This window comes from Capsicum annuum, chromosome 1 (genome assembly GCF_002878395.1).
Source record: "Capsicum annuum cultivar UCD-10X-F1 chromosome 1, UCD10Xv1.1, whole genome shotgun sequence".
Taxonomy (NCBI): Eukaryota; Viridiplantae; Streptophyta; class Magnoliopsida; order Solanales; family Solanaceae; genus Capsicum; species Capsicum annuum.
Window position 1 is genome coordinate 170,069,767 of NC_061111.1, and position 8,633 is coordinate 170,078,399.

The window sequence follows — 8,633 nt, forward strand, 5'->3', positions numbered from 1 at the left end:
CATATCATAATCTTTCAATAAGTCAAGCCATCTTTTTTGATAAAGATTTAGATCTTTCTGCATAAACACATATTGTAAACTCTTGTGATCCATAAACACAACAATAAGAACCCCATAAAGATAATGCCTCCATATTTTTAAGAAAAAGAATACTGCTGCCAACTTGAGGTCGTGGGTCGGGTAATTCCTCTCATAGAGTTTAAGCTGTCTATAGGCATAGGCTATGACCTTGCCTCTCAGTATTAACACATAAGCAAGAACAACCCTAGAAGTATCACAATAACCTACAAATCCATCTGAACCATCTGGCAAGGTCAAGAATGGAGAGGAAGTGAGTCGAGTCTTCAACTCCTGAAAACTCTTCTGGTAGAAATCTGACCAGTGAAATTTGACTTTCTTTTAGGTTAGTATGTACATGGGAGAAGTAATAGAATAAAACCTTTCAACAAAACATTTGTAATAGTCAGCTAAATCCAAGAAACTCCTAATATCTGATGGAGAGATAGGTCTAGTCCAGTTTCTTACTCTTCGGTATTTTGAGGATCTACTTGAATGCCATCCCCAAAAATAATGTGACCAAGGAAACCTATTGACCTTAAAAAAAATTTGCACTTGCTAAATTTAGCAAATAACTGGTGATCTCTAAGGGTCTTCAATACAACTTTAATGGTTTGCATGATCACTTTCACTGCAGAAATAGACTAGGATATCGTTAATAAAGACTATGACAAACATGTCCAAGTACTTCTTGAACACCCTATTCATCAAGTCCATAAAAGATGCAGGAGCATTTGTTAGTCCAAAAGACATAACTAGGAATTCAAAGTGACCATATCGAGTTCTAAAGGCTATCTTTAGAATGTCACATTCTCTTACTGATAACGCTCAATCTACAGCTCTCGTGGGAGTGTAAAGCGGTCGTTAGCAAATATAGAACCCAACTGGGTTGGGTATCGATCCCACAGAGAATAGCTTGGTCAACAAGTAAGTGAAATTATTAGACTTTTGGTGCAAGTCTCGTAAGAAAGGGGGATTGTAATAAGTAACCAAAGTAATGAAATAAAAGCTGAAAATAATAAAGTAAAAAGAGAGTATTTCGTAGGTTGTGAAACAATGAGAATTGAGGCGTTGGGGTTATGTCCACCTTCTGAGGTATACGTCTCTATTGGCTATGAGTGTGTAGAGTCTTGACATGTAATTGCTTATAGAGAATTGTAGTCGATGGTAAATCCAAGCGTCTCTCGACCTAAACAAGGACTATTTCACTTTAACTCTCTCGAGCTTAAAGCGTGACTAACGGTACGAATTCTCCAAGAAGTTAGTCCAGGTACGGCACTAGCTTTTTAATAGGAAAGGGTGTCCTACTACCTTGACATTATCTCTTTTCCAGACAAATAACTTTTCTCTCGAACAAGTCAGATGTTAGACTGGCGTTGGTCTATGCGTCTTCTTTTCTAGACAAATAACCTTTCTCTCGAACAGGTTAGATGTTAGAATGGCGTGTTCTTGTGTTTGAACCGCAAAGAATGTAGATTTAAGATGAAGAGAATAATGATATAAGCAATATACTTGTCTTGAACTCACAAACTCATAGCTATAGATAGTAACTCATTCGGCTTCCATAACCCCAACTAAGAGATTTAGTTACCCGTGAATGCGAAGGATATCACGCTTTGCATGGTGGATGGCGTGAATAGTAGGTGTTTGGCGTGTGGTTTTAGTGATTCCGTAGCAAGTAACGATTCTCTTGTTGTGGAATTTAAGAGTAGAAGAATGAATTAGAAGTGTTTGTAGTGGAAGATGAGAAAGATGGACGAAAATTATATTGTTGAGTTGATTATTGAAGAAGTGAAGAAGTTCTTTAAAATCTCTTAACATGATAGGGTATTTATAATACTCCTATCCTACTCCTACTAAGCTAATGAAATAAATAACCAAATCCTAATATACTAATGAAATCCTTGACCCAAATGTACTAGGGCAAGGTTACAAAATTATAATCCAAATAGAATAATGAAACACATAACCTAATTGCACTAGGTTAATGTATTATGGCAAAAATCCAGCTTTGTGTCTGTAAGTCCCAAAGTCTTCAGAAATGCTGTTTTAGCCCGGGACAGATTTTCCATGCAGCAGATTTAGTCCTTTATGCGTCCAGCTCCTTTCCATCTCGTTTGTGAGCTTTCTTTTGCGTCAAGTAAGCCATAAATTGCTGTATTTTGCATCATTTATACCTGAAACTTTCCTAATCACATTTGTTAGCTCATTTACAGGAAAAAGGACTAAAAGTGTACGAAATAGATAATTAGTTCTCGAAACTAGGCTAAAATATGGGCAAAATATATTGATATAGGCGCGTAATTTCGCCTATCATCACTTACTCTGAGCTAGTGATAGCCGTATCTGAGGTCTATCTTAGAGAAATAACTTAGGCCGTGAATTTGGTGGAACAAGTCATCTATTTTGGGTAGAGGATACTTATTCTTAATGGTGACCTTGTTCAACTGATGATCGTCAATGCACATTCTGAGGGAACCATCTTTCTTGAGCATTAAGAGGACTGGAGCACCCCAAGGGGAAATACTAGGCCTGATAAAACACTTATCGAAGAGATTTTTCAACTGATCCTTTAATTTCTTAAGATCGGTTGGAGCCATTAGGTAAGGTTGAATTGAGATAGGATGGGTATTTTAAAGGAGATCTATTCCGAAGTCAATTTCCTTTCTAAGAGAAACTCTAGGAAGATCTTCTGGGAATACATCGGGAAATATATTCTACCAAAACTGACTCAAGACTTGGAGTTTTTAAAATTGAGTCTCTAACTCGAATGATATGGTAAATATATCCCCTGGATATGATTTTTCTTTCCTTAAGATAGGAAATAAACTGACCTTTAGGCACTGAAGTATTACCCCTCCATTCAATAACTAGTTCATTAGGAAAATAGACCTGAATAATTCTATTTCTACAATCAACTGATTCATAACATGATCGGAGCTAATCCATGCCAAAAATGACATCTAAATCAGTCATCTCTAACTCTACAAGATCAACTAAAGTAACTTTCTAAGATACTGTGACTGGGTAATTTCTGTATACCCATCTGGCTATAATAGACTTACCCACTGGGAAAGACATTGAGAAAGGTTCTACTAATATTTTGAGACTGAAACCAAAGTATACAGCCATATAAGGAGTCACAAAAGAAAGTGAAGCTTCAGGGTCTAACAATGCAACATGAAGATGGAAAACCTGTAACGTACTTGTAACTACATCAGGAGAACTTTATTGATTATGCTGGCTTTAGAGAGCATATAGTCTATTTTGGCGGTGCCCAGTGGTGGCAATGGAATAGCACCCTGCTGTGTTGAGCGACCTGCTGAAGCTGATGAAAAGTTAGTCTAACCCTGGTGGCAAATATTCTTACCCTTTTGACTAACCGCTGGTCAATCCTTGATCCTGTGGCTTGGCTTTCCACATCCAAAATATCTATCACTTTCTGCTCTTCACTTTCTCTAATAATTCTTACCCCATTTTTTACAAAGAGGATTGGTACGAGTTCACACTACCCTGAGTCTGAGAGCCTGGCGCCTTATCCCGATTGTCTTGCCTAAACTTAGGCACCAAAGTGCTGGCTGAAGATGGGGCTGGAGCTAAATTTTTTTGACAAAATCGAGAATGGTTACCACCTTCTAACCTTGGCTAAGAAAAGTGAAACTACCTGTTTTGGCCTTCTTATTCTTTCTTTCCTTCTCTTTGAGCTTCTCTTCCTCAATCTACTAAGCATGGACCTTAAATCTAGAAAGATCCATCTTCTTAACCAACATAGTTGTTCTGCACTTCTTTACTACATCCTTTGAAACTCCTGACACAAATTTACTCATTTTAGACCTAGAATTAGCCACCATAGTCGGAGCATACCTTGCTAACTACGTAAACTTGAGTGAGTAGGCCCTTACACTCATGTTACCCTGCCTCAGATTTATAAACTCCTTAACCTTGTCCTCCCTCAACTCCAGTAGAAAGAACCTATCCAAAAAATCCATGACAAACTCCTTCCATTTTACCGACCTTACTTTAACACCCCTGTCTTCCTTCTACTGCTTGACTTATATATGGAAATTGGTAAGTAGCTAACTCTATACTTTCACTGGAAGTGATACCCATGATGTCAGTCACTTTTTGCACAATATCTAAAAACTTCTACTGATCCTCCTCAGACTTGGATCTAGAAAACAAAGAGGGATTTATCAGAGTGAAGTCTCAAATTCTGGCCGCAGCTGAATTCACCACTGGATTGGCTAAGGAAATAACCTGTTGATTATTCTGGGCATCTACCAAGTGAGCCAAAGTGATGAAAGCAAATTTGAATTCAGCATAGGAAACATGATCGTTCAAGGGATTTTCCTGAATAGGTAGTGGTGTGGGTCGACCCCCATCATTTCTTTCATTATTTCTTTTGGGAGGAATTTTCTGTAAATGGATTGAAGGATGAATTAGAAGGGGAAATTCAATAGAACTCATGCTCTTTCGCATGGCACAAATACTTAAAGAAGGAAAACTTTTCCTAAAGCGTCTCATAGCCTCTTGTCCATAAATGTAGTTCATTTCACACCCATGCACAAGAATCTACTCTACACAGATTTTATACACCCTAGGACACTTTAAAACCTTAGCTCTTATACCAAGTTTCTTCATGACCCAAAGCTACTCCCTGGTCGTAACATGGTGCTTACAACCACAATTGACCCTAAGCTAACCTATGATCTTGTACCTATTGTGAGCACTAATAAAATATGGTCTAAAATGAAATATTGAATCAAAATATAACTGTCAAGTCTAAAAATAACTGATAATATCTAAAAGATAAACTGACTATTTGAACATTAGAAAGCTTATAAAACATAAGGAGTAGATAGGACAAACCCCTAAATAACTCCAACTAACTTACATGAATGAAAGTAATGTAAATAAACAAATTCATAGCATCCTCGATAGATGAGGACTTACTACTAGATAACACCCTATATTTTTAGCAAGAAATTAAACCATCGTTCATGCATGTGTAAGCTCTAATACCATGTTTTACACTTAAATAAATATTTCATGATTGTTATCCTAGTGATAAGAGTGCTTATGAGGTGAAAATTGTTCATAGGAATCACTTAGAGCAAAGTTGAGCTAAGAGCCTTTGATTCGGTCAAATATTTGTATTCGATTCTACAAGGTTCAAATTTGAACGTGTATAAATTTTGACATATATAGAATTTTGCATCTCAATACCTACCAAATAATATGTAATTTAGTTAGCTTTCCAACGATACTAATTTTGCCTTAATTTGATACACCATCAAAAAGTTATGACCATTTTTGTGAGAAACTGTAAGGAGTCACGATAGCCTGGCGCTGCGAGGGCTATTCTATCTTTCTGGGTGTCGCATCACAAGGGATATTCCCTGGGACTAGGTGTCTTGACCTGAGGGTTATTTATATGGTAAAAAGAGTCCAAGGGCAGTTGGGTCCTTTTCCCTCAACCCAAGTCATCCAAAACCCAATTTGGGACATTCAAGACGATATTATTTTCTCATCTTCCTCAAAATTACTCACTATAACCCTTCCTCTTTCCCAAGAACAATAATCCAAACTTTTTTTCTCAAGAATTTAATGATTTAAGTTTCAATTTCAAGATTTCTTCAAGAATTCATTCAATTAAGGTATATGGGGTTTTGAACTAGGTTAATCTTTCATCCTTGTGCCTGAATATGTGATTTTTAAGTTGAATTTACATGTTTAAGTTAGGGTTTATTCCCATATCCTCATGTGTTGAAAGCATAACATTACCCTATGATTTCAAAGACTAAAGATCATAAGAGTTGTACTGATATAAATTTTAAACTACAAGTTTGGTATTTTGTTTTAAATTTTATTATGTTGATGAGAAATTGTCATCCTCCTAAGTTTGACATATACCCATGCTTAAATTCAGGTATTTCACTTAATTATTGAAATGTATTACGTTTTGGGTCTTGAACTATGATTTTATATCATTGCTTTAAACGTTGTTACCATATTTTGTAACCATTCAGTGATAGAGGGTTGTGAACATCTGATACTTATATGTTTACATGATTCTTCTTCTAAGCAATATGTTCGTCAGACCATGATTTTACCACTATTTCCAGATTACTATGATCATGTTGAAAACTATCAGTTTACATGTTTATAATTACTTCAGAATCTGTATGCACTATTGTTTTCAAAATACCATGACTTGAGCTTTTCAGGTATCAATGCATGCACCATTTAGTATTTCAGTGTCTTTTAGTTGAGAGTAAGATTTAGCACCGAGCAAACCTAGGGATGAGGGCTCACCCACTAGTTAAAACTGGGTCCTTAACAACAGTCCCTAAGTTCTAAAACTATGTAGCCCGCGTAGAATTATGAGATATCACCCACCAGTTTAGAAATAACACTCTATTAGGGGTTACCCGTCAGTTTAGGACTGACTCCCTAGTCCTTTGGGACACCAGATTAGTGGATCTACACAGTCATGTGTTATTACCCGTGGCAAGGTACTGACACCCTTCCAACTGGAGTTAAAGGTTAGATCCAGATTAGCTTAGATTAGGGCATATCAGTTACATAATAGCTCTCACAATTTCATTCAGTAGTCAGTCTATATAAGTTCAGGTTTGCTCGACCAAGTAATAAGATTTTCAATTATTCAAATATCAGTTATTCAGATTATTTTAGTACATACTTTACTTGGTCTTGCATTCTTAGTTTTACATCTTTATGTTTTCATGCTCAGTATCCATACATGATCCTCAGTTCAGTTTTATAGCATGTTCAACTTGAGATTTTATATACAATATTCATGTTCTATCGCTTCCCAGCTTCAGTTCTACTTTTTCTATAAAAGCAAAGATTTAAGAAACTAAGTATAATGATTCACCAGCTTATCATATTATATTTGTTACTCATGTTTTAAGATACTTCAGCTTTCAGTTTCTTGGTTAGTCTACTTGCACTTAGCATGGATGTTTTAAGATTGTGTATCTACTCAGTTTACTTATTGAATTCACCCCTATTTACTAAGCAAATTCTAAAGTACTGATCGACATATATGTCTATGTGCTACATTGTCTCATAATGTAGGTACCAGTTGTAGCCCACACATTATAATCAAACAATTTGCAGATTCAGCTAATAGTTGATAAGTTCTCTTATTTTGGAGACTCTAGTCAGTTGTTGTTTATGTATTGTCTTGTTATTATTCATACGTATTGATTAATGGTAGTTAGAGGCATATTCCAGCTATCTATAGTCAATATAGTAGAGGCTTCATAGATACTCGATCAGAGTCGTTATATGTAATTCAAGTTTTTTTCTTCAGTTTTAACATATTATAAAATTTATCAGTATTTCATTTATTCAGACTTTCTCATGACTATGCTTCCTCTCAATAAATTTAGTTTTTAGACAATTTAAATCAATTGCTCAAGCAGTATGCTAGTTCATGGGTTAGATTGGGATCACTACGACTAGGGGGTAGTCTCGGGTCGTGACAAACTTGGTATCAGAGCATAGAGTTCAAGTGTTCTAGGGTGTCTATGAATCCATGTCTAGTAGAGTCTTGTGAAATGGCATGGTGACGTTTGTACTTTTCTTCGAGAGGCTATATGGCACTTAAGAAATATTTTTTTTATGTCTTAGATTATGCAGTAGAAGTGTTTTCTAAGAAACTTATACAGATTCTTATCATGCTCCATTCATTTCAACTCTTCCTTATTTTCAAGGTCATAGAAACATGAAGCTTAAATTCCTATTGAAAGAATTTTCTCAGACAGTCCCCGCAGACATCTATGGGACTACATATGGGTTCAAAAGTATCCTACCAGTGCCTTTATGATCTAAAATATGAATGATTTTATTTATGTTCATGATAATTGTGCACTAATCCAAAGTCAGATGTGCCCTCAGATCCCTCCCTAGAATCATATAATAACATATGATCTAGAGTTAGAGTTTAAACCCAAAAGTTTTAATGGCAGTAAAGTTGGAATAGTTTTATCAGGATTTAGTAGATTATGTATTTAATGGCTAGTTGTATGAAAGGTGAATCAGGAGGCTTGAAATGGTGTATACAAGAATTTAAGTTTGTTAATTCGAAATTAAGTATGATGGTGTGGGTGTATTTAATGGTATGCCCAAGGTGATATGGGATTGCAGTATTTCTAGGTTTTTAAAGTGTGTGTGCTTAGATAGTACCCTTGAGTTGATAGGTGTGAATGGGGCTAGTAATGTAGTATGTGATGTTCTTACTAGCTAAGTTATGGGCTATAGGTTGTTGATGTCGGATGTTCTGGTGTAATGGTAATTCTCATAGTTTAGAAAAAAATAAGTTTAGAGATGTGATATTAGTAGGCTATGATAGAAGTAGTATGGTTGATTAAAGGCTTGGGAATATCCATGTTACGTGTTGGAATCTAAGTTTGAATTGTGGATGATTGAGCTAATAGAAAGAAGAATCGAAATTCTAGATGGTGTGAACTCATGGTATGATGATCCTCCTAAAAATTCTAAGTTAGTCAGTGTTTAAGTTATTGTATAATGACTATTGGGGCTATAAA